This window comes from Dendrobates tinctorius, unplaced genomic scaffold (genome assembly GCF_039654945.1).
Source record: "Dendrobates tinctorius isolate UK_male_01 unplaced genomic scaffold, ASM3965494v1 ptg000098l, whole genome shotgun sequence".
Taxonomy (NCBI): domain Eukaryota; kingdom Metazoa; phylum Chordata; class Amphibia; order Anura; family Dendrobatidae; genus Dendrobates; species Dendrobates tinctorius.
This window is the reverse complement of record NW_027361766.1, coordinates 13,910,581-13,937,430: the sequence shown is the minus strand read 5'-3', so window position 1 is coordinate 13,937,430 and position 26,850 is coordinate 13,910,581. Positions and strand designations below refer to the sequence as shown.

Below are 26,850 nucleotides of genomic sequence, written 5' to 3'. Positions count from 1 at the left end.
ATAGCATATAGCCTATAGCAGGCAAGTGAGATCTAGATGAAATACATATACATATATATTTCTATAACATGGCCAAGACCAAAGAGCTGTCTAAGGACACCAGGAAAAAAATTGCAGATCTGCACATGCCTGGGATGGACTACAGAACAATAAACAAGCAGCTTGGTGAGAAGGCAACAATTGTTGGCACAATTTTTAGAAAATGGAAGAAACACAAGATAACAGTCAATCTTCCTCGATCTGGGGCTCCATGCAAGATCCCGCCTTGTAAGGACAATTCTGACCTAAACCAAATAGAAAATCTAAAAATCTTTGGAGGGTGCTGAAACTCAGTGTTGCCCAGCGACAGCCCACAAACCAGAAAGATCTGGAGAAGAACTGTATGGAGGAGTCTGCCAAAATCCCTGCTGCAATGTGTGCAAATATGGTCAAGAACTACAGGAAACTTCTGGCCTCTGTAATTGCAACAAAAGTTTCTGTGCTAAATATTAGGTTCTGTTTTTCTATTGTGTCAAATACTCATTTCATGCACTAAAATGCAAATTAATTATGTAAATATCATACAATGTGATTATCTGATTTTGTTTAAGACTCTGTCTCTCTCACAGTTGAAACGTTCTTGTGCTAAATATTACTGACCTCTCCATTGTTTGTAGGTGGGAAAACTTGCAAAATTGTTAGTGTACCACATACATACATACTGTAATGGGTATCCCTATAGTCTCAACACAGGCAACAATATACACTTATATTTTCAAGAAATGAAATGTATTAAAAAGATTTATTCAATCAGAATATTAAATAACTTATATGTGTTTTCAACTATGCAAGCTTATATCTGGTAACCAGCTTTTTCAATCTTTGCTCTGAATCAACTCCTGTGTTTCTCTACTCCATTCAATGTCAGCAATCAGTTAATCCTGAATGCTATATATGTGTTTTCAACTATGCAAGCTTATATCTGGTATATAGTTACTTCAACTTACTCTGCTTGTCCCCTTATGTTGTGAGGTCAAGAAACTTTTCAAAGTGCTTTATGATCCATGTAATGCTGGACATCTGTTTATATGACTGCAACATTTATTGGGTCCTGCTGTCTCAATTTAGTTTGATTGATTAACGAGAAGAGAGAGCAAAAAAAAAAGAGATCTAAGCCTTAGCCTCCTATATATTCAGACATAGCTTGGGGGAGCATTTATGCAGGGGGCATTTATGCACATGTAATCGAAGTACATGTATCAAAGTATGAGGCAGTTATAACATGGCAGTTAGACAGGGCAGGAGATAGGTAAGACATTTATATACATCTACTCCCTGTACATTCGAAGTGCAACAAATATATACCATATGCATTTGTGTAATTTATATCCTGGCCTCTGCATTCACAGACATCCACCACCCTGGCATTAACTCTCTATACTCCATCCATATCAGCCCCTCACTCCTTTCCTCTCCTATGCATAGCACTCACGCTCTGTTCACATTGCTAAATTGCACAGATCCAGTCAGTCCCACCATTCAACATAAAAGTCGCTCTCACAAATCACTTAACCATCTGCTCACTCTTTTTATGCTCCTTCTCCTAGTCGCAGGAGACACTGCTCCCAACCCTGGTCCCCCATGTTACAGAAAGTCAAACCCCCCAACTGCTACACTCAGAAACCCCTCTAATCTTATTAATATGCCCTGCATGCCACCTGTCTCTCTTAATTGTGCACTTTGGAATTCTCACTCAGTGTGTAACAAACTCTCCTTCATTCATGACTTTTTCCTTTCTAATTCTCTTAACCTTCTGGCTCTTACTGAAACCTGGATCCAGCAGTCAGACACTACCGCTGCTGCTCTTTCATACGGGGGACTACACTTCTCTCATACCTCAAGATCAGACAATAGAGCAGGTGGAGGCGTTGGTCTGCTCCTATCACCAAAATGTACCTTTCAGGTAATCCCTCAACTACCCTCACTAGTCTTCCCTTCATTTGAGGTCCATGCCATCAGACTCTACACCCCTTCTCCATACGAGTGGAGGTGGTGTATTGTCCTCCCGCCCCTTGTCATCAGTTCCTGGATCATTTTGCCACTTGACTTCCACATTTTCTCTCCTGTGACATCCCTACCCTCTTCATGGGAGATTTCAACATCCCCATTGCTCTTCCCCTTTCCCCATCTGCTACTCACCTTTTATCTCTAACCTCCTCGTTTGGCCTTTCACAGCTTACTAATTCTCCAACGCATGAAGACGGAAATTCCCTCGACTTGGTCTTCTCTCGGCTTTGTGCAGTGGATGATTTTGCAAACTCCCCTCTCCCGCTCTCTGACCATAATCTTCTTTCATTCTCTATCAAGAACTGCCAGGCTGCACCCCCACTGTCCATACTTATAGAAACATACAGGCCATTAACACCCAGAAACTTATGAAGAACTTGCAGTCATCATTGGCCCCTATCTACGCTGCGCCAATTCTTTAGAATGCACTTCCCAGGTCAATACGACTAGTCCCCAATCCCCACAATTTTAAGTATGCCCTGAAAATGCATTTATTCAGACTGGCCTACCGCCTCAACACATTAACCTAATCTATCCCTTGGTGGCACAGCCAAAAGTTTTACCATAACCAGGTTCCCCACATCATGTTCCCACATGCTTTATACATCCATTAGTCCTCTGTGTCTGTACTGTTACACACTTAACATTATGGCTGGTCCAATCAGGGCAATTGTTACCACCCACCTCTCGTGTCTCCCTTTTTCCTCATAGATTGTAAGCTTGCGAGTAGGGCCCTCATTAGTCTTGGTATCTGATATGATCTATGTGATTATTGTTATGCTGTAATTTCTATTGTTTGTACAAAACCCCTCTGAAATGAAAAGTGCTGCGGAATATGTCGGCGCTATAGAAATAAAATTATTATTATTATTATTATTATTTAACTTCTTCAATTTGATATCCAGCATTTGTAATGCAAAGTTTGATTTGCTTTGCAAAATTCAGATGAACTCAATTTTATAAATCCACATTACCATCAATTTTTAGCATATTCATTCTTTATGCATTTAATTGTGTGCTACATCTTTGATTTTCATTGAGTACACCTTTTCCTTTAGCATACCCAGAAAAAGAAGTCAACGTGGCTAAAGCCATATTTATTCCGTGGAGGTAAAAAAAAAATTACAGTTAAGAATTCCTTTGTGTCCAGACTTTAGGGACACCATATACAATGCCTTGCAAAAGTATTCATCCCCCCTGGAACTTTTCAACCTTTTTCCACATATCATGCTTCAAACATAAATATACCAAATGTAAATTTTTGTTGAAGAATCAACAACAAGTGGGACACAATTGTGAAGTTGAAAGAAATTTATTAGTTATTTTAAATTCTTGTGGAATTCAAAAACTGAAAAGTGGGGCATGCAATATTATTCGTCCCCTTTAACTTAAAACTTTGTTGCGCTACCTTTTGCTGCGATTACAGCTGCAAGTCGCTTGGGGTATGTCGCTATCAGTTTTGTACATCGAGAGACTGAAATTCTTGCCCATTCTTTCTTGGCAAACAGCTCTAGCTCAGTGAGATTTGATGGAGATCGTTTGTGAACAGTAGTTTTCAGCTCTTTCCACAGATTCTCGATTGGATTCAGGTCTGGACTTTGACTTGGCCATTCTAACACCTGGATACGTTTATTTGTGAACCATTCCATTGTAGATTTTGCTATATGTTTGGGATCATTGTCTTGTTGGAAGATATATCTCCATCTCAGTCTCGGGTCTTTTGCAGACTCCAACAGGTTTTCTTCAAGAATGGTCCTGTATTTGGCTCCATCCATTTTCCCATTAATTTTAACCATCTTCCCTGTCTCTGCTGAAGAAAAGCAGGCCCAAACCATGATGCTGCCACCACCATGTTTGACAGTGGGGATGGTGTGTTCAGGGTGATGAGCTATGTTGCCTTTACGCCAAACATATCGCTTGGCATTGCTGCCAAAAAGTTCGACTTTGCTTTCATCTGACCAGAGCGCCTTCTTTCACATGTTTGGTGTGTCTCCCAGTTGGCTTGTTGCAAATTTTAAACAATACTTTTTATGGATATCTTTGAGAAAAGGCTTTCTTCTTGCCACTCTTCTATAAAGGCCAGATTTGTGCAGTGTATGACTGATTGTTATCCTATGGCAGACTGTCCCACCTCAGCTGTAGATCTCTGCAGTTCATCCAGAGTAATCATGGGCTCTTGGATGCATCTCTGATCAGTTTTCTCCTTGTTTGAGATGAAAGTTTAGAGGGATGGCCGGGTCTTGGTAGATTTGCAGTGGTATGAAACATTTCAATATGATCGCTTGCACAGTGCTCCTTCGGATGTTTAAAGTTTTGGAAATCATTTTGTATTCAAATCCGGCTTTAAACTTCTCCACAACAGTATCATGGACCTGCCTGTTGTGTTCCTTGGTCTTCATGATGCTCTCTGTGCTTCAAACAGAACCCTGAGACTATCACAGAGCAGGTAAATTTATGCGGCGACTTGATTACACACAGGTGGACTATATTTATCATCATTAGTCATTTAGGACAACATTGGATCATTCAGCGATCCACAATGAACTTCTGGATTGAGTTTGCTGCACTGAAAGTAAAGGGGCCGAATAATATTGCCGGCCCCACTTTTCAGTTTTTGAATTTGCACAAAAAGTTAAAATAACCATTAAATTTTGTTCTGCTTCACAATTGTGTCCCACTTGTTGTTGATTCTTCACCAAAAATTTACATTTGGTATCTTTATGTTTGAAACATGATATGTGGGAAAAGGTTGAAAAGTTCCAGGGGGCTGAATACTTTTACAAGGCACTGTATACCCTAATATTTAAAGGGGTTAGTCTTTACTCAGATAACCCTATGTTTTCCCAATCCCTATGGTTTCCCCAGTAAAAATAATAATTTATACTCAACTCTGGAGCCGATGCCGTTCCAGTGGTGTTGGCAATATGTCTCTTGGGAATCGCGTGACATTGTTATGCTATGCAATCATTACAGCCATTCAAGGCTGGGTTCACTCTCCTATAGTGGCAATTGATGTGAGAGCTGTGGCTGCTCTCTCACTTATTCCGGATGTCTTGATTTGTCCGAAGAAGGGAAGAGTGAAACCATTAAAATAGCGCTGGTACTGGAAGTGAGTATAAGTGTTATTATTTTACTTGAGGGAACCATATGGATTCAAAAGGGGTTGTTTGAGTAGTGGACAAGATCTTTAAATAAATTAATTATTGTTTAACCCCTTCACCCTTGGGCCATTATCCATTTTTTTATATATTCTTTTTCGCTCCCATTCTTCACAGAGCAATAACTTTTTAAATTTTCCTTAAATATGTGAGGGCTAGTTTTTTGCAAGAGGAGTTGTACTTTTGAACAATACCATTGATGTTACCATATAATGTACTGGAAAACAAGAAAAAAAATTGTTTTTTGTTTGTTTTTTTAACGATGTTTATTAAATGCTAAAACTGACCTGCCGTTATCATTTTTTGTATGTCGAGATGATGTTTTTATTGATACCATTTTTGAGTAGATTCAATGTTTTGATTGCCTGTTATTGCATTTTATTGCAATGTTGCAGTGTCCAAAAAAAATGTAATTCTAGCATTTTTAATTTTTTCTTGTTATGCTGTTTACCAACTGGAATATGTTTTTTTATATTTTGATAGATCGGGTGTTTCTGAACTCGGCGAGTCCAAATATTTGCATTTTTTCATTATAGTTTTTTTTAGAATGGGGAAAAAGGGGGTTGATTTGAACTTTCTTTTTTTATATTTTAAAAAACTTTTTTTCTACTTTATACTTGCTTCAATCGTCTCCATAGGAGAGTTTAAGCTGAGATCTTCTGATCATTTGTGCTACACATATCAGGGCTACAAACCTGTTATGTGTAGCAGAATTGAACATCTGCTATGAGCGCCGCCCTTCAGTCAGGTGACAGTAGCACTGATGGGTGGAGCTAGTGATGTGTTTCCTGCGCGATCATGTTAAATTTAACATGTTACCAGCCATTGGTGGATCAAGATTACACCTGCAGCTGTAAGAGGCACATGTTAGCTGATGAAAACATCTGTCGTGCTGAAAAAGACGCAGGCTCAGCGCCAGAGCCCACCTTAAAGGGGAAGACATAACATATAATGTAATAATGCGCCATCTGTCTTGAAGGGTTGAAAGTTTATGCTTTTGATATGTCTTAAATCCAGCATCATTCAAGCTCTCAAAGCTAACATCCTTCAATCTCTGCTTCAATCTCTGCAGCACTTACCTTTAATAACTAATTCTATACATTACAGACTCTGTCTGTATGTGGGGGAGACCGGGCAAAAACTGAGAAGAAGGATGAATTCTCATCGCCACACAATAAGAGAAAAAAAAATGGATCTAACTGTGGCAAAACATTTTTGTATGCTTTATCACAGCACCATGGACATGAAATTACTGGTATTGAAAGGTAACTTCACATCTCAGAGAGACAGAAAATTCTGGGAGTACAAACTCATGATGACCTTTGACACTCTCAATGCAGGAATGAATGTATTGCATGGATTTATGTCTTTTTACATCAATTAAGGAATTTGCTCCTAAGACCTTGTGGGGGCATCACAACACATTACCAGACCCCAATCAGAGGACAACTTTCACTCCTTATCTATGAACTGGTCCAATATTTATGGCCATAACTGTCTATCACTCCCCCATAATGATAGTTCTGCTTCATGTCACTTGTCTTATCGATTGCATTTTTTCTGTGCTGTGTTGTGCATAAATATGTGATTCTTCAGATTTTGTATGAGTCTTTGCCTGATGAAGAGATCAGAGTAGTCTCGAAAGCTTGCAATGTGTTACCATCTTTTCAGCTAGCCATTAAAAGGTATCAACCAATGAGGACTCTCAATTCTGAATATTTTTCTATCTACTGGCTAACAACGTACAAAGATATACATCTTTCCTGTACCTCATATGAGTACATTCATAACATACAGGATCTAAAGAAAGTAAATAGAGTAAATAAATAAATAAACCCACAGTCAAAATAAGCTATGGCAAAGTGCAAGTGCAAGTTAAGACAGTATATATCTCTGTCATTGTTTCAGCCCCCAGAAGAGGCGCAGTGAATCAGCATCCGAGTGACATTTACCTACAGGACTCCCTATACTGACTTACATTTTTGTAAGTATGACAGTCTTTCAGACTTTATTACCACAATGATCATACTTTCAACTGACTCATAGATAAAGCAAGGGAGACACAAAGCGCAATAGGGTCTTATCCGATTATAAGTTAGCACTTTTTACATAGGAAGTTGCTCACCTGGTATTAGATAGTCAAAGCACATGTAGGAGAGGCTGCCGCAGATCCACAGGTCGGACAACGACCCGACAATACAGACACTACAAAAAAGGATGTGGATTCCAGTCCGAGCTGCCCAAATAATGATTATTTGGGCAGCGCGAACTGGAATCCACATCCTTTTTTGCAGTGTTTCAAATGACTCAGTCATACTTATCTGACCCCACAAAACATTTAGCTATTGGCTGAAACACTGGCAGAGATACTCTGTTAACTTGCACTTGTCCTTTGCTGTTTCTTACTGTGATTGTGGGTTTATTTTTTTATTCAATTTATTTTCTATAGATCCTGTATGGTACGTGTGTAATCATATGATGCATTACCTTTTCATTACAAATGTTAATGTTATTTTTAAAATTCGAATGTCTAAATAAAAAGGTGATTTTTTAAATGATTTATTCTGGCATTTATCCCTTCTTACCCTGTGACTAGGTACCGAGGGAGTGTCTATCTAATAATAAGGCTGTGCTTGCATTACAGAGCTCATAAAAGGATTAACACACCTAGGAGATCTAGAGTTATCCACGTTTTCAACACAATTAGAGACTTTTCAGGAAAGTTATTTGTGGCAAATTTATTCTACACATATAAAATCTATGGGTAAAATTGGGTGAAGTCTGCAAATTCAAATGGTCTGTTCAGGGTTTGGTCTTTGAGTACCAAGCTGACATTTTTATTAAGACTAATTAAGTCAATATAAAATGCTTTGCTTCCTTATTCTTAAGGCCCCGTTACACATAACGATGTCCCAGCGATCCCACCAACTATCCGACATGACGGGCCCTCCAGCGATCAGGACCAGCGAAGTTGGACGCTGGTTTCTATTGTAAACATCGGGTATCTAAGAGCCGTGCGGCTCCTGGATACCCGCTGCTTACATTAGAAACCAGCGTCCAGCGTCGCTGATCACTGGTCTGTCGCTGCCACACGCAGCGATGTGTGCTGGCCAGCGGGAGACCAGCGATCGAAAAACGGCCCAGGCCGATCGAACACAATCAGCGATAACCGGCAGGGGGGCCGGTCGCTGATCCCCATCACACACAGCGATCTCGCTGGCGAGATCACTGTGGCATCACAAAATCAGCGATCTTGCTAGCAAGATCGCTGTGTGTGACGGGGCCTTTACAGTTTCTTAAGGATATGAAGAGACAAACCTCAATGAATTCTAGCATTTCAATATTTTTCTGTTAGGCTTTTTAATTTAATATTTTAACAAATCAGACTTTTACACACATAGCTACAGCAAATATATGTATTTTTTATATCACAACTTTATTTTTAAGTGGGGAAAAATATGGATGATTTTAATTTTTATGATTTTTTCTTATTTTTAAACTTTTTTTTAAACTTTTTTCTTTTTAATCCCCTTAAGGACATTGTACCTGTAATCAAAGCATGGTAGTATTTAATGAAAATATTGGTCTCCTGTGGAGCTCAATTTACATCTGATTTTCACAGGAGGACAGATATTACAGCAATGGGTTACTTCTGCAGACCTTGTAATCCATAGAAACCCATCAGTCCCTCATGATCACTGGGCGAAGAAGCGACAGATCTGTGTCAAAAAATGCAATATAGTTGCGTTACTCAGGCTGTTCTAAGTGCGGCTCTTCTAAAATGTAAATGTTGCGGAGTACTGGAGGTTTTTCAGTTTTTTATCTCATGTGTAATAAATAAACTATAAAGGCCCTTTTACATTTAGCGTTGCACCAGTGATCCGACCAGCGATATGATGCGGTCAGGATCGCTGGTGCATCGCTAAATGATTGCTAGTGAGCTTCCACACAGGAAAATCTCACAGCGATGCAGCAGCGATACAGCGGACGATACTCACCTTTCACACACAGCGATCCTGACGTCCTCCCGCCCGCCTCCACGCGTCGCTCGTCTGCGCCAGCAGGAAGCCCAGCAGGAAGCGGACGACGAGAAATGGAGCCGGACATTCTCACACGATCAGCAATGGACAGCGGGTCGGAGGTAAGTATCACACATAGCGATATCGCTATAACGTCACAAAATCGGTGACGTTTCAGTGATGTTGCTAGCGACATCGCTATGTGTAAAACCCCCTTAAAGGGAAGGTGCCACAATTTTATATAATTTTCAAAAAAAGAGTAAGTAACAAAACATGTTGTTAAAGCAAATGCTGTACTAACGAGGATTTATGGTTTGTTTGTAATAATGTTTTAATGTAGCTGTAGGGAAGGTGACCTGACGGACGGACGGACTAGTCTGAAGAAGAAGGAAAGGGATGCACAGTGTAGGTAGGTGTCAGTTATTACAGTGGGGAAACAGCTAGGAAAGTGTAGTGGACGTGCAGTACCTTGGGATGACCATTAGATGGCAGGGTGGAGTGTGAGCAAAGGACTTTACAGCAGCTTAGGGCTTTAGAAACCGTTGGTCATGGGGGGCGTGGTGACAGTTAGTGACAGTTTCAAGGAACCGGGGAAGTTATAAATACTGAGGGAGGGTTCCAGAAGGTTCCAGTCCCCAGGGGGAGCCCAGGTGACAGGAGGACTACGCCAGTCTGTGTGCCCTGAGGAGAATCCGACCAAGGGGACTGAGGAGAGGAAACGTCAGGGGGGTGGTCCTGACAGGGAAGGACCGCAGCAGAGACAAGGCTCTGGGTGGAAGATACCGTATGTGTAACGACGAGACTGATTAGTAAAGTGCTGTTGGTGTACGGGCCTAAGGCGGCCACAGTAACCGAGCTGTCAGGATTGTCACAGTGTGAGACGGGACGTTACGTATAAATACGTCCCTAGTGTGACATACGGTGTTGAAGCGGCCCTGGACACGGAGGGCAGAGAGAGAGATATCGCGGTGTACCGCGAGGACCGTCAGTCGGACGGTGAGCAATAAACTTGGACCTGTTGCACCCAGAATCTGCCTCATCGTGTCTCTGTTATCATCTCTGCGCGGTAAGAAGTGGGACCACCCCCTCCCCCCCCCAGCTCGGCACCCCACCACCGACACTACATTTGGCGTAGTCGGCAGGATCGCCGCCGCTAATACGCTATCTTCTGCGGCAGGCCTGCAACTGAAGGACTGAGGAAAACTTGGACTGCTCTATTTCGGATTATAAACACCTGTGGACTAAAAATTACTGACCTGTGGATTACAAATTGGGACGCTGTGTCGGATCTGTGTTGCTTGCAGAGGATCCAAGGCAGTAGCTGATTCTGCCCAAGATGGCGGTATTACTTCAGCGCAGAGGAGAGGTCCGGGTGTTTGCAGTTGTTCAGAATGGACTGGGACCCCCTCCAACGTACCCCAAAAGGAAGCAATATATGCCCGGAGACCGACGTTTCCATATATTGGACCCTGGCAGATGGATGGAAAGGTCTGCCAACGCCCCACCCAGCAGGAGGAGTGGCACAGAAGAAAAACAAACTTGGCTGCGGCTGTCTGACGCCATTCGAGTGCTGCCCAACGGACGGTATGAGATGCTGCGGGTGTCGGGGCATCGGCCGCCTAGAGTGGCAATGGCGGCGAGAGATGGAGCTGCATCAGAAGTCATCTTCAGATTTACGGGCAGGCAGCGGGATGCTGAGCCGGGGAGCGGAGCCTGAGGGGAGTCAGCGAGAACGGCTGCCACCAATACCAGCAGAGGACTTCTCAGCGGAGCCCCCGAGTCCGGAGGGAAGGCCCGCAGGACAGTGGAGCAAGGAACGGAGGCTGCGGGGGAAACTGCGTGATGATGAAACGGAGGCCGCAGCGCCGGGGAAGGTGAGAGTACCCCCGGCCCTACCAGTGCCTCCGCAAGCGGCCCCCACCATTCTGCTGCAGCACGCGGCCCCCTGCGCACCGGAAGGCCTAGTTACCACGGGCCCCTTGGTGTATGCAGAGCTGAGCGAGGTCCCCGCTCATGTCCCCGAACTACCCCGCCCGGAGTCACCAGTGCAGAGCTCACCTAAAGAAGATGCTGCTGCGCTTTTCCTGCTAATAGCAGCTGCGTCGTTGAAACCGGCCGTTACTCCGGCTCCATTGGAAGTAGTGGATGCGGCCTGTCCTGAGGCCGCGGTTATGCCGCTGCTGAAGTCGACTGTGGCCGACTTAGTGGGCCTTGTGATTCCAGCCTCCAAGGACCCGGTTGTCCCCATTTGCCACCTGGCCCCAGCGGCTGTTGAGCCGCAAAAATCATCGGCTGCCTCTGATCCACGTCCTTCCTCGGTTAAGTCCCGCCCACCGGACTCCAGGGCTCATGCCGGACCCTCTGTTTGGGTCGCAGGAGTTATAGAGAAGAAGAGGGCCAGGGGGCAGGAAGTCTGGAACCTGCTCCATGAGAGGGGAGAGGCTGGCATGGCTGCTGCACGACCCCCGGGACGGCTCGTTTATACTATCTTGCAGAAAGGGACACTTCTTGCATCCTGGGAGCTCCACGGTTGTGGGGTCCCATACTACTGACCACCGGAAGGAGGATTGAACTGTCAGGAGTTCGTTGCACCGTTGTGCAGGTCAAAAGGACAGTTCGCGGTCAGCTTTTTAAAAAAAAAAGAAATGTTTATCTGTGATTTTTATGTCTGTTTTTCTATGTTCCTCTTACAGGATAGTTTGTGTTTACTTTTTAGACTGACAGAGCGCGGGATACTTAGAAGAGAGGGAGTGTCCATGTCCAAGGAAGGGAGGAGGAAAGGAGACATGCAATGTTATGTTATATTTTGGTTTTAAAAGCAAGAAAAAAAAAATTATAAAAATGGGTACTTGTGCTATTATAAAGTTGTATGATGTATAATATGCAAAGTAAAATGCAACAGGTCCGGGTAAGGGAAGGTCTGCGGGACCAAAGGAAAGTGTGAGATCCGGTAGGGATCTAAGAGTTGAGGAGGTCTGGGAGACCGGGACGCCGACCATGACATGTAATTGAAAGAAGGAAAATGAATGGGAAGATGTGAGAAAGACAGCCGTCCTAGGTCAGGTCCCCGACGCCACGGACACCCCTGAAGAAGGAAAGGCGGGCGCCGGCAATGATCTGGTAGGTGAGTGGCCTCGATCATGGCGTACCGGATAGTGAAAGGTAACAGTAGGGGAGAGTAGGGGAAAGATACACGCCGTAGAGAGAATACGGGTGTACCTTGCCCAATTTGAAAGACGTTGTCATGTGGCGTGCGCGCTGGTGAGTAGCAGTAGGCTGCTCAGAGCATAGTGCTCCCAGTATAGTTCGGCCCCCGCAGATAGTGGGTTTGGCTCAACTTCTGGTCCGACAACAGAATGTAGGTGTAGATTCAGAACGACGAAGGCAGGGATGACGATTGTCGAGGACGACAATGGACAAAGGAAGGGGGAGTGTAGGGAAGGTGACCTGATGGACGGACGGACTAGTCTGAAGAAGAAGGAAAGGGATGCACAGTGTAGGTAGGTGTCAGTTATTACAGTGGGGAAACAGCTAGGAAAGTGTAGTGGACGTGCAGTACCTTGGGATGACCATTAGATGGCAGGGTGGAGTGTGAGCAAAGGACTTTACAGCAGCTTAGGGCTTTAGAAACCGTTGGTCATGGGGGGCGTGGTGACAGTTAGTGACAGTTTCAAGGAACCGGGGAAGTTATAAATACTGAGGGAGGGTTCCAGAAGGTTCCAGTCCCCAGGGGGAGCCCAGGTGACAGGAGGACTACGCCAGTCTGTGTGCCCTGAGGAGAATCCGACCAAGGGGACTGAGGAGAGGAAACGTCAGGGGGGTGGTCCTGACAGGGAAGGACCGCAGCAGAGACAAGGCTCTGGGTGGAAGATACCATATGTGTAACGACGAGACTGATTAGTAAAGTGCTGTTGGTGTACGGGCCTAAGGCGGCCACAGTAACCGAGCTGTCAGGATTGTCACAGTGTGAGACGGGACGTTACGTATAAATACGTCCCTAGTGTGACATACGGTGTTGAAGCGGCCCTGGACACGGAGGGCAGAGAGAGAGATATCGCGGTGTACCGCGAGGACCGTCAGTCGGACGGTGAGCAATAAACTTGGACCTGTTGCACCCAGAATCTGCCTCATCGTGTCTCTGTTATCATCTCTGCGCGGTAAGAAGTGGGACCACCCCCTCCCCCCCCCAGCTCGGCACCCCACCACCGACACTACATAGCCACTGGGCACTGCCATCTTGATTTGCAGATCTGTGGAGGACTCATACAGTCTGCAAATATGGCCATCCCTGGACATAGGAGACTGCGGTCGGCTCCCGACCCCACCATGCAGCCTCATTAGCAGTGAACTGGGCACGCCCTTGTGGGCTGCACCATTCACTGCTGTAGGTGTGGCTGGGCGCCATTTTACTGTAGCCCAGTGCTATCTGCTGAGCTCCACTTTCTGCGCCGTGCTTCCTGCTCCACTGTCCTCCTGCTCTGTCTCCACCTCCTCACTCACAGCCCCAGTGATCTCCGGTAATCTGACACCTTTGCTTTTATGAGAGCTTTTATGGCTGTCTGAGGAGGACAGTGACATATACAGCCCATAGTCTAGTGTATAACTGGGGGGGCTGGAAGTTTCACCAGTGTGGGCATATCTGTAATACTGTCTCCTGTGATACTGCCTGCTGAGCCGTGTATCTAATCCTCTCTTGTGTGATACTGACTGCTGAACCGTGTATCTAATCCTCTCTTGTGTGATACTGTCTGCTGAACCGTGTATCTAATCCTCTCTTGTGTGATACTGACTGCTGAACCGTGTATCTACTCCTCTCCTGTGTGACACTGACTGCTGAACCGTGTATCTAATCCTCTCCTGTGTGACACTGACTGCTGAGCCGTGTATCTAATCCTCTCCTGTGTGATACTGTCTGCTGAGCCGTGTATCTAATTCTCTGCCGTGTGATGCTACTCTCCTGAAATACTCTGTGCTGCTGTCACCCTGCTGGTTTTATGTGTGATCTACATGGTGGTATTGTGTATGATCTATATGGCGGCATTGTGTGTGAAGTATATGGCGGTATTATTTGTGATCTGCTAAAAGGGGACCCATTCTAGGGTGGTTCTGGCGGAGCACCTGCACATGGGTCAGGGGTAATAGGTGCAGTCAGGGGAGGGCTGGGGAGGCAGGTGAAGAGAGGGGTCTCATTTTTATCGTTACTGTATGGCTCCATTCCCCCCAGCCTGCTTCCCAGCGTCACCCCGGACTGTGCCTGTCGCCTCGCTTTCACACATCGCCAGGACAGAATCTGAGGAGGGGAATGGGGTCTTTGCATGCAAAGTCTGGATCAGAACAGGCCATCAATCAGCAGAAATGTTTCCTGGATTTCTGTGCTGCCGTCTCCCTGCTCCTCCCCATATATCTCCCTCTGTGCCCCCCGTAGACCAGCGCACTGCTCTTCTGAAATAGTCTGTGCTGCTGTCACTCTGCTCCCTCTACCATATATTTCTCTGTGTGCCCCCCATAGACCAGCACACTGCTCTCCTGAAATACTCTGTGCTGCTGTCACCCTGCTCCCTCCACCATATATCTCTCTCTGTGCCCCCATAGACCAGCACACTGCTCTCCTGAAATACTCTGTGCTGCTGTCACCCTACTCCTCCCCATATATCTCCCTCTGTGCCCCCTATAGAGCAGCACACTGCTCTCCTGAAATACTCTGTGCTGCTGTCACCCTGCTCCCAGAATCCTTGCTGCCTGCCATCCTCGGTGACCAAAGACCCCATTCCTCTCCTCAGATCCTGTCCTGGCGATGTGTGAAAGCGAGGCGACAGGGGCCTGATATATGGAGGAAGGAGCAGGGTGACAGCAGCACAGAGTATTTCAGGAGAGCAGTGTGCTGGTCTATGGGGGGGGCACCCTGTTCGGTGCCAGGGATTGTACATAGAACGCTGTGTTTTATACACATGGATGGACCGTCTTTTTGTCTGCTCCACAGAAATCCAGGAAACATTTCTGCTGATTGATGGCCTGTTCTGATCCAGACTTTACATGAAAAGACAGTCAGTATAACTTTGCAGGCCCCATCAAAATGGCTGCTCACTGTGTTCCTAGATGTCATCCTCTCTTTTCCCTTAGCAAGCACCCAGTAGGGGAGGAGAGGAGTGACACCACACCCATGTCAGCAGACTCCGCCCATACAGTGTCCATTTTAGGGCATGATCATATATCAAAATCAAACATCATGGACACTGTACGCCCATAATTACTGCAGGACAGTAATGTGAGCTAGTTGTACACTAGGTTTTTGTGCCAAATTTCAGTATCTGCTCCCCCTAGTGTTAACAAGTGGAAATGCCAAACTTTTTAAAATTATTTTTCATATTTTACAAAATTAAAAACAAATGATAATATTTTTTAAGAAAATGTAAACATTAATTCTTTACATTTTTTCAATTGCTGAAAAAATTTTTTTGGGATGGCACCTTCCCTTTAAGATTCATTGATTCATTAATTGTAGCACACATTATTTGATTTACCATATTTAGCCACCTGCACATTATACCAGCTACAATATGTTGGCAGTACTTCATGTGCCTTAAAAACTTGTATTAGAAGACATTTGTTAGATACCTTCAGTCTCATTACATTTTTCTCAAACCCTTCCATACGATTTTATTTCTCTAAAAATTCAAGTAAATTAGTAATTGAATGAGTAATTGAATGAGTAATTAGTAATTAGATCCATCAGAGGTGGTGAACTGTAATGAAAACTTCTAAACATAAAATCGCTGGATGTTTGTTTTCTAAACTTGCCGCGCTAATAGTTTGAATAATAGGCATGTAATAATTGCAAATTATTAAATGCTGTGCTATTGTAAGAGTGGTGGACTGCACTGTCACGTTCATACCCCTGAAGACAATTGCGAAGTTCTGTGTATTATAATGTGAATAGTGCTATGCAGTACATATATTTTGACTTGTGAAGTGTGAACTGTTTATAGTGGTCTTAGAAGTAGCAAAGCCACTAAAGAAGACTCAAAGTCTCCAAAAAATCAATTTAAACAGCAGACAAAATGGCAGCAACACTTAGGCTGTGTGCACACACTGCGGATTAGGTGCGGATTCATCCGCGCGGATTTTGTAAAATCCGCAGGTGAAACCGCAGGTTAAAAGACCTGCGGTTTTACCTGCGGATTGCTCTGCGGTTTTGCCCTGCGGTTTTGCCCTGCGGTTTTTCATCTCCTCAATGGAGGAGATGGCAAACCGCAGGGGAATCCGCAGAAAGAATTGACATGTCAATTCTTTCTGCGGATTGAAAACCGCAGATAATCCGCGCGGAAAATTCCGCACCGTCTGCATTGCGGTTTTTGATTCCCATAGGGAATCATTGTACTGTACACCACAGCAGAAACTGCTGCGGGTCCGCAGCGGCCAAAACCGCTGCGGAACCACAGCAAAATCCGCAGCGTGTGCACACAGCCTGACCTGCCCAGATCTTGGAACAAATGCACTACAGGGTGCAGCCAGACCATAAAGCAAGATGTTAGCAACAAAGGTGCAAAATACCAGATTAACAGCCACTCTCCACCTACCCATTCCTGGAGGGGATGACTGCCCAGTATACAAATGCACAATAAAAGCCCGCATAGGGCGTTGTTCACACAAAGGTACTGCATAGTGTCTGGTTCACAGCCTATTAATCACGCCCCTACTTTTTGATTTGGCAGGCTGGCCAGCACACTCTCAATGACTCCCAGTGTGAACACCCCTCATGCGAGACCAGACATGTTTGGGTTTGGCTGCACCCCGAAAAACATAGTGCAAAAAAATACAAAAATAGTGAGGTATTAGCTGATATTTTGGCCAAAATACGTGAGCTCGTAACCCGCGCCAAGGGTCCCCACGCTTACGAGTTCCTACACAAAACTAGTTAGCAAAGCCACTAAAGAAGACTCAAGGTCTCCAAAAATTAATTTAAACAGCAGACAAAATGGCATCAACACTTACCTGCCCAGATCTTGAAACAAATGCACTGCAGGGTGCAGCCAGCCCATAAAGCAAGATGTTAGCAACACAGGTGCAAAATACCAGATTAACAGTCAATCTCCACCTACCCATTCCTGGAGGGGTGACTGCCCAGTATACAAATGCACAATAAAGGCCCGCATAGGGTTTTGTCCACACAAAGGTACTGCATAGTGTCTGGTTCACAGCCTATTAGTCACGCCCCTACTTTTCGATTAGGCAGGCTGGCCAGCACACTCTCAATGCATCACAGTGTGAACACTGCTCATGCGAGACCAGACATGTTTGGGCTTGGCTGCACCCCAAATAATATAGTGCAAAAAAATACAAAAATAGTGAGGTATTAATTGATATTTTGGCCAAAATACGTGAGCTCGTAACCTGCGCTAAGGGTCCCCATGCTTACGGGTCTCTATACTAAACTAAATAGCAAAGCCACTAAAGAAGACTCAAAGTCTCCAAAAATTCAAATTAATTTCAATTGTTCCAAGATCTGGGCAGGTAAGTGTTGCTGCCTTTTTGTTTGCTGTTTAAATTGTTTTTTTTGGAAGTACTTAATGTGATATGGTAATGTATAGAGTGTGATAAACATTGTTTGCATAATAGTGAATGTAAAGAATATGATAAGTCATATAATAGGCTAGGTTTTAGTACATAAGGTAGTAACCATAGGATGAGATAGACTTTGGTAAGCAGTATAAATGTAATAATTTTATTGTATGTAAATGCCAAATAGTCAGGCATTTATGCTCTTCTTATTAGAGATCAATAGTATCTCAGATGCGTTTTATTTAAATTCACTTGTAACTGTGACAAAGGACTAGAATAGCCTGAAAAGCATAACATAGTACTACTCTACTTTTGGTCTGATTATGTTGGTTGATTTTCAATAACAAAATAAAATCTGATTATTTTATTATTTGATGCTGGCTTATCTGCTACTTTGGTGTTTTCAAGGAAGTTCCTTACTCCAAAAGCATAATGTGGAGATGCAGCATCTTGGTGGAAGAGTAGTTTTATACAAATAGCTCTTTTTGTGAGTTGCAGCGTTCCCCAAGTCAAGCAACATTTTTAAGTAATTGCTATTTTCCACTGTTATTGTGTGCCAGTGTATAGAATTTCATCGTTTTAGCTGTTCATCTATTTTGGGTCTCTTGGCATGTTTAAAAAGTAAACACTCATATGTTGGTCCATTACAAGCACATTTGTTTCAGTTTGTCCTAAAATGCTTCAGCACTATAATTAAAGAGATAGTATCTATATATTGATGTAAGTGAAACAGGAACCAATTTGCCACTTGGCTGACTTGCATATGTGATTTTTCTACATAAAACTCCTGCAGACTGTAAAATATGGTTACAAATTAGCACAGATCTTGGAATGATTTGACTGCTCATACCTCAAAAAAAGTTATTTAAAAGTTAGGTACAACATCAACATGATGTGTCACAATTAGTGTTGAGCGATACCTTCCGATATCGGGAAATATCGGATTGGATTGGATCGGACCGATACCCCAAAAATATCGGATATCGCCGATTCCGATACCGGAAACCAATGAAAGTCAATGGGACACAAATATCGGAATGAAAATAAACCCTTACTTTCCTTGTAGGTTAATTCTACATGAAGGAAAACAACTAAGAATAATGTAGAATGTATTGGGGGAGGTGGAGGAGACATTAAAGGCATAGAGGTTTAGCCCAATCAAATGGAATAGCAGGAATTAATTTTTTTAAGACGTTCGGAGTTACAAAGATATTGACGATGTTAAGCTTTTTTATATTTTGTCAGATATTTATGTTTCACTACTTCCATGCTCTTCACCTTTTTTACTTCTCCCACACTTTCTCCTTCATCATCCTCTTCAGGGTCATCTTCTTGGTCTTCTTCGGGGTGGTCTTCAGGGTCGTCGTCTCCAGGGTCGTCGTTATCGGGGTCGTTGTCTTTTTCAGGGTGGTCTTCAGGGTCGTCGTCTTTAAGGCCGTCATCAGGAAGATCCAGAGTGATTACCAAAAACCATTTCAAAAAGCTTGAACTTGGAAATGTAGCAGAAGGTACAAGAAGGCTGAGGAACTGCTGAGAACCAGCTGACGGTACTGGAACCTGGATGGGTAGCCGAAGGTACAAGAGCCAATGGAACTACTGAGGACCAGCTGATGGTACTGGAACCCGGTTACTAATTAGGAGATACCTGTGCCAGAAAGCACTACCAAGGACCAGCAGACGTTGGTGGAACTCAGATACCGAGAAGAAGGCACCTAAGCCAAAGGCTCTGCCTGGAACCAGCTGACATTACTGGAACCCAGGGGGACATATTCAAGATTGACTTCCAAACAACCAGCTAATGGTACTGGAACTCAGATAGGCAGCAGAAGGTACACATGAAAAAAAAAGTTGCAAGGCCGCGAGCCGGCCGGAGTTACCGAAACCCACAGTCCTACAGGGGGAGCTTGTCCTATTGGCATTAAGGACTCAGCCTTCATTGCCAGTTCCTGGAGCCCACATAGGAAGCACCTAAACTGCAGGCACCATAGAGTCACCTAACCCGACCGCAACACGACAGTACAACGTATTGGAGGCAAAGTGACGTTGACACTACCCAGAAACAGCTGGCATGCTGGAACCAGGCTGGGCAGAAGGGAGTACCCATGCCAAAGACACTTCTGAGCAGCAACTGGCGGTGTTGGAGCCCAGGGATTACAGTAGAAACAGAGTGTAGCCAGAGGTCTAATTGGAGCAAGTTTAATATCTGTAGTACTGTGAATGTGGACAGAGCAGGCAAAATTGTCGGACACACAGCAGGGGATCAGCTGACGTTACTGAACCCCAATAACACTGGAGCATGTGTTGACTGTGCAGACGGAACTTCTGAGCAGCAACTGGCGGTGTTGGAGCCCAGGGATTACAGTCCAGGTGGTAGAAATATGAACACAAGAGGAGACGTGGATACTGTTGCCAACCTATTATTTATTCTGGAAGAGGACTGGCAAATTCCTGCGAGATCCAGGACTTGTCCATTTTCAGAAAAGTAAGCCTGTCAACGTTATCGGAGGATAGTCGAATGCGACGGTCTGTTAGTACACCTCCTGCGGCACTAAAGACGTGTTCCGATAATACACTAGCAGCAGGGCAAGCCAGCTCCTCCAATGCATACTGGCTAAGCTCTGGCCATGTATCCAGCTTTGAGACCCAAAACTTGAAAGGGGAAGATCCGTGTGGGAGAACACTGAGAGGGCAAGACATGTAGTCTGTCACCATCTGACGGAAACGTTGCCTCCTGCTGACTGGATCCGTCTGTGATGGTGTAGACATTTGTGGCAGGGACACAAAACTTTGCCACATTTGAGCCATACTGGTCTTGCCTTGTGCTGAGGCGCTGCTTCTGCTCCCTCTTTGCGCAGAGCTTCCTCCACTGCCTTGACGCACTGAGCTGCTTTGTAAAGCACTAGCAGCACTGCTCTCGGGTGGAATGGAGAACATGATGGAATGCACAAGTGTGTCTTGGTACTCCTGCATTTTACACTCCCGGTTCAACGGTGTTATGAGGCTTTGTAAGTACTCCCTGTAGCGAGGATCTAGGAGGGTGTACACCCAATAATCAGCCGTGTTGAGAATGTGGGCCATGTGGCGGTCGTTTCTCAGGCACTGCAGCATGAAATCAACCATGTGCTGCAGACTGCCAACTGACCAAGAAACGCTGTCCCCTGCTTGAGGCATCATCTCCTCCTGCTCTGCATCACCCCACCCTCGCTCTACATACTGACTACTAGAGCATTGTGTACCTCCCTCCTCTGGTCAAATGTCTTCCTCCTCCATTAACTCCTCCTCATCCTCCTCGCAAAGTGTCCCCTGCCTAGGCCTTTGTGAGGAACCACGTTGCGCAGACTGTCTAGAAGCATATGGCATTTGTGACTCCTCATCCTCCACCACTTCCACAACCTCCTCCCTTAGTGCTTGCAGTGTTTTTTCAAGCAGACAGATAAGGGGGATAGTCATGCTGTAGTAGTAGTGCATCATCTGCACTTGCCATCAGCGTGGAAGGCACCCAAAACGTGGCAGATGTCCTTCACAGAGGCCCACTCAGTGGTGGTGAAGTGTGAACGGCACGCAGTGTGACTTGTTTGCGCCTGATGCAGCTGGTACTCCATTACTGCTGCCTGTTGCTCACACAACCTCTCCAACATATGTAACGTTGAATTCCTCCTGGTGGGTAGGTCACATATGATGCGATGTTCCGGAAGGCGGAATCGGCGCTGCAGAGCAGCAATGCACGATCTTGCCATGCTGGAACGCCACAAGTGAGCACACTCTATGCGGACCTTGTGCAGCAGTGCATCAAGATCCGGATAGTCCCTCAAAAAACTCTGCACGACCAAGTTGAGCACATGTGCCAGACATGGGATGTGAGTGAGGTTGCCTAGGCCCAGAGCTGCCACCAGATTTCGGCCATTGTCACACACTACCATGCCTGGATGGAGATTCGCTGGCACAAACCACACGTCGCTCTCCTGCTTGATGGCATTCCAGAGCTCCTGCGCTGTGTGGCTTCGATTCCCCAAAGAAATTAATTTCAATACGGTCTGTTGACGTTTGGCCACGGCTGTGCTCATATCGGTAGTAACAGGTAAGCGTTCACGGGTCCATGTGGTGGTAGACTGTGACGGCTCCTGCAGCACTGATTCAAAGGACCTGGAGTATGAGGAGGAGTCAATGTGTACAAACTGGATTCCTGCAATCCTTGGAGTTGGCAGAACACGTACAGCGCCACTCTCAAGATCTGTACCCGGGTCCACAACATTTACCCAATGGGCAGTGAGGGAAAGATATTGTCCCTGTCCATGGTTACTGGTCCACGCATCGGTGGTCAGGTGGACCTTGCTACTGACGGCGTTTAGAAGCGCATGTCTAATTTTTCCCTCCACATGCTTTTGCAGGGCAGGGACGGCTTGCCTGCTGAAATAAAAGCTGGGCACGTTGTATTGTGGGACTGCCAATGCCATGAAGTTACGGAAGGTGTCAGTCTCCACCTGCCTGAATAAGAGCATTTCAAGGGACAGTAGTTTTGCAATGCCAGCATTCAGAGCCTGTGCTCGGGGTAGTTCGCCTTTTCGCCCATGCCTGTGCTGCTGATGGCTGTAGACTGGCATGGGAGTGTGAGGATGACAGGAAACATGGTGCTGTGGGTGGAATGACACGGTGTCTCTGTACAACACTGCCAGAGGTTCTTCCATGGCAATCCTGTGAGGAAGCCGAACCAGCTGTGTGTGAGCTGGAGGAAGAGGCTACAACACGAGCTGAAGAGGTGGTAGGTGGCGCTGTAGGTTGGCCTAGGTCTTCAGTGTGTCTTTGTAACTCCACCACGTGCTTCTTCCGCACATGTTTCCACATATTTGTGGTATTGAGGTTGCTGACACTTTTCCCTCTTTTCACTTTCTGATTACACAGCTTGCATTTGACAAAGCAAATGTCATCTGCAACTGTGCCAAAAAAGGACCAGGCACTGCAAGTCTTGGGAGCGCGCGTTTTGGGTTTTGGGAGAGGCATGCTCCTAATGGGTGCCGAAGTGGAGGCTACAGTCTGCCCCCTCCCTCTCCCTCCTTTTTTGGCTGTTCGGGGAATCTCTTCCTCAGAGCTGCTCCCACCACCTTCCTGTACCTCACACCATGATGGGTCAAGGACCTCATCATCTACACTACCCTCTTCAAACGACTGCTTCTCCTGGGTAGTCTCGACAGCACAGTATGCACCAGAAAGTGGCACTTGAGTCTCATCATCAGATGCGTACTGAGGTGTGCTGACCATAGGCACTGGCCCACCCGCCTCTTCAGATTCAGAGAGACAAAGCTGTTGTGCATCACTGCATACTACCTCTTCTTCAAATTCACGAATGCTGCTTGGCTGGCCCCCTCTTTCCAAGCCAACAGATTCAGAGAACAGAAGTAGAGATGGCTCCTGTCCAGGGCTCTCTAACTGCCTGGGCAATTCGGCAGGTGGTGAAGAGAAAGATGGGTGCTCTTCAGTGCTCTGGACCTGAGAAGATGTGGAAGTTATTGAAGTCGATGCGTTAGCTGCCATCCATCCGACAACGACTTCAATTTGTTCGTCCCGCAGCAGTGTGGTACGGCGAGCTCCTTAAAAGCTGCACATAAAGGACTGTTCCCTGGGAAAACTGGGGGATGCTGAGTCACTGGTGCCCGCAGCAGGCACAGAATCCCCACGAACTCTCCCTGCAGAAACTCCACGCCCACGACCACGTGCCTTACTCCCTGCCTTCTTCATCTTGGTAGACTGATAAAGATAGGCAGAAAAATACTAAGGGCTTAGTGTGCTTATTCCTGAACAGCTGCTAACAGGTACAAGAAACACTAGTTTTATAAAGTGTGGACTAGACTTTAATATGAGCTAATGTTGCCTACACAACTGTAAAGTGGAGTGTTTGGTGAACTTTATTAACTTTTCTTTTCACAAAAAGACACTGGATGTGCCCAAAGATGTAAAACCGATAGTATCACAAACTTTTTGCAGCTATTACAATGCAGGAAGGTAACCTACAATGCAATAGATGAGGCTCCAAAAAATAGGCTAATACTAATCTCGCTGGGGCTGCAGGGCACAAGCCAGCAGAAAGGCTCCTCTATCTACTCCTATTTAGTGTTTGCAAGCAATCTAGCTGGATACGGATGGAACCACACTAATAGGAGAAATCAGGAAAAATGAGCAGCGCTAATGCAAAAAAGGACAATGTATGAGGCAGTGACGCACGCTGAGTCAACTATAACCGGAGGTGGCTGCAGAACACACTACAGCATGAGCAGCACTCACACACAGAGACCTCGCAGACAGCCGTGAACAGCGCAGCAAGGCAAAAGAAAGCTACAGCAGTTGATAAAGTAGCCTGGGTAAAGCACAATATAGCAAATCGCTTGGTCACACTGTCCCTCAGAACAGCAGCGTCCTATCCCTAACTGAATTCACAGCAGAGTGTACCGAAAATGGCGGCGGCAGCTTTTATAGTGCATCATCACTTCATTTCAGCAGGCAATCACAGCCATGCCAGTAGTTACATGCCTGACATGCTTTAACAGGATGTGCCCACACTTCTTAGGATCCTCATTGGCTGAATAAAATCAAACTGGCTCATTGCATTATGGGAACTTACGATTCAGGTATTCGATATACTAAAAGTATCGGAACTCAGTATCGGAATTCCGATACTGCGAATATCGGCCGATACCCGATATTGCAGTATCGGAATGCTCAACACTAGTCACAATACTGTACAATCTATATACTGTATATAAATCAGAAGGCCAGATTTCCACATAAAAATTGTTAGGCCTAATATAGTGCTACAACCATGAGGCCCAATTAGCTACTCCAAATGGTTTGTGATAAAACTTTGCTTCAGTGGCAAATCAGAAGGCCAGATTTCCACTTAAAAATCATTAGGCATAACAGTGTTGCTCAGGTACACTATCTAAGAAAATAAATAGTGATTTTTCATTTAGTGACAGGTAACTGACAGGTGTGTGCCTAAGGGCACACACATGAGTGGAAAAAAGAGAGGTTGTATTGGAAGGGGGAAGAGTCTTAGGTGTTAATATTAATTAAAGCTCAATTGAACAAACACCATCTCATCCTATCCAAAGACCACTGATATTTTTCCGCGGCATGTGCACACCAATTCTCAATTTCCCATTGACTAACATTGGTGGTGCACTACACTGCAGATTTGATGCAATTCCGCACGTCCAAAAGCGCACATAGCCTTAAGGTGCTGTTACTGCTGTACATCACAGATGTTTTAATTCACAGTCACACACTGTGTGGTGATGATGAGATGCTATAAGGGTATGTGCACATGCTGCGGAATGCTCTGCGGATTTGGCTGCGCGGATTTTGTAAAATCCGCAGGTAAATCTGCAGGTCAAAAGACCTGCGATTTTACCTGCGGATTAGCCTGCGGTTTTGCCCTGCGGTTTATCATCTCTACAATGGAGGAGATGGTAAACCGCAGCGGAATCCGCAGAAAGAATTGACATGTCAATTCTTTCTGCGGTTTAGAAACTGCAGCAAATCCGCGCGGATAAATCCGTACCGTCTGCACTGCGGTTTATGATATCCATAGGATATTATGGTACTGTACACTACAGCAGAAACTGCTGCGGATCCGCAGCGGCCAAATCCGCATCGGATGCTAACAGAATCCGCAGCGTGTGGATACACCCTAACAGTTTAGCGCATATCATTAGAATATTAGATTTTTATTCTCAGACTATTGCTCTCACCTTCAATATGATACATTAGCACTGAACTAGCACACTGCAGTCCCATTAGGCCCTTATCCTGTACGCTCTGAGAGCTAATGGAGTATTACCAACATCAGGTGAAAAATTTCATGTCAATAGAACGATTAGATATATAATTACTTTGAAAATTGGTGAAATGTTTACTACTTATTGTACCAGCTGCATGTCAAAGGAGCGACTTTTTGCATGACCTCTAGTATTTTTTGAAAGATTGAAACGGAAATTTAAAAGCAAAACAATTTAAAAATTGCACAAAATCTATTTATTGCTAAACAATAACTATAAATTATATTGTTTTTTATCCTGATATTAAATTAGAGGTGTGCAATCCAATAATCAGGATTTTGGACTAGTGGCAACATTACTACTCCGTAGCCACCAGACTGGATGCTAGGCGTCGGGATTCTCGCACTGCATGGGATAGATCCCAAGCATTATCTAGTACTGTGGTCTCTCATTCAGGTCTGGCCGCTGCTGTTGCAGCGCAGCAGAGACATCAGTCCCAGCGTCTTGCTCAGGCTCGTGGTATATATTTGATTACTGCTGACTCTCCAGCCAAGTCTATGGTAACCAGTGAAATACAGGTGCAGCCTTGCACTCTGGAGTCTAAGTCCAGAGATAACCTTACTGAACATGTCCGTGATGTGGCATCTTCTTATTGGTGGTCGGATGTTAGCTGCTCTGGTGATGTGGCAGCTCCAGATGGCCCGTGGGCGATGCCTCGACTGACTAGGCATGAGTGTTTGGGGTGGAGCCTAGCATATAAAAGGCTCTCAGTGGCGCACACGGGCGTGCTAGTGTCATTTATATTTGGTGTGTGTGCACAGTTGCTTGTGTTGTTTTATGCTCAGTGTGTGTACACGTTGGCAGGCAGGTTGCACACTTATGCGGCTTCGTACCCATGGCTCAGCCCCTGAGTCTTTAGTCTGCTACATGCTTAGGGTACCGGTCAGGCACAGGTTCAGTAGTATCAGGACTGGAGTAACTTGCCGCTTGGCTTAGAATCTGTTTCTTTCCTGTGTGCAGAAAGCACAGTTCAGTTACAGAGTAAGCACAACCGTTATGCTATACTTCTCTATGAAGGCAACAGGGTATTGCAGCTAGCGCCATAAGAGTTCTTTCTTTCGGCTCAGCATCTGCTTCATTCATGTGTGTGGTTTGCACAGGTTAGTTGCAGAGCTAGCTCGATCCACGTTCTAACTTTCCTGTGACATTAACAGGGCATGGTACTTAGCATACTCAGCGCTGTACCACTCTGTGAAGTAGCAGAACTTGGTAGGCAGTGTTCTGATCCCACTGTTTGGC

The 26,850-nt window shown here is 45.1% G+C and overlaps 1 long non-coding RNA gene across 10 annotated transcripts in view; it reads right to left on the bottom strand.

Moving 5' to 3' along the window:
- Positions 1-17,539, bottom strand: part of LOC141099184 (uncharacterized) — a 71,954-nt gene extending 54,415 nt beyond the window's left edge. For 3 of the 10 annotated variants that reach the window (XR_012234429.1, XR_012234430.1, XR_012234437.1), the window contains exon 1: positions 17,216-17,329. This is a non-coding gene — a long non-coding RNA (uncharacterized lncRNA). Of the gene's footprint in view, positions 1-8,750; positions 8,916-16,800; positions 16,818-17,215 lie in introns of those variants that run through there. The other 7 variants (XR_012234431.1, XR_012234428.1, XR_012234435.1 and 4 more) reach the window with 5 other exon arrangements.
- Positions 17,540-26,850: the final 9,311 nt, after the last annotated feature.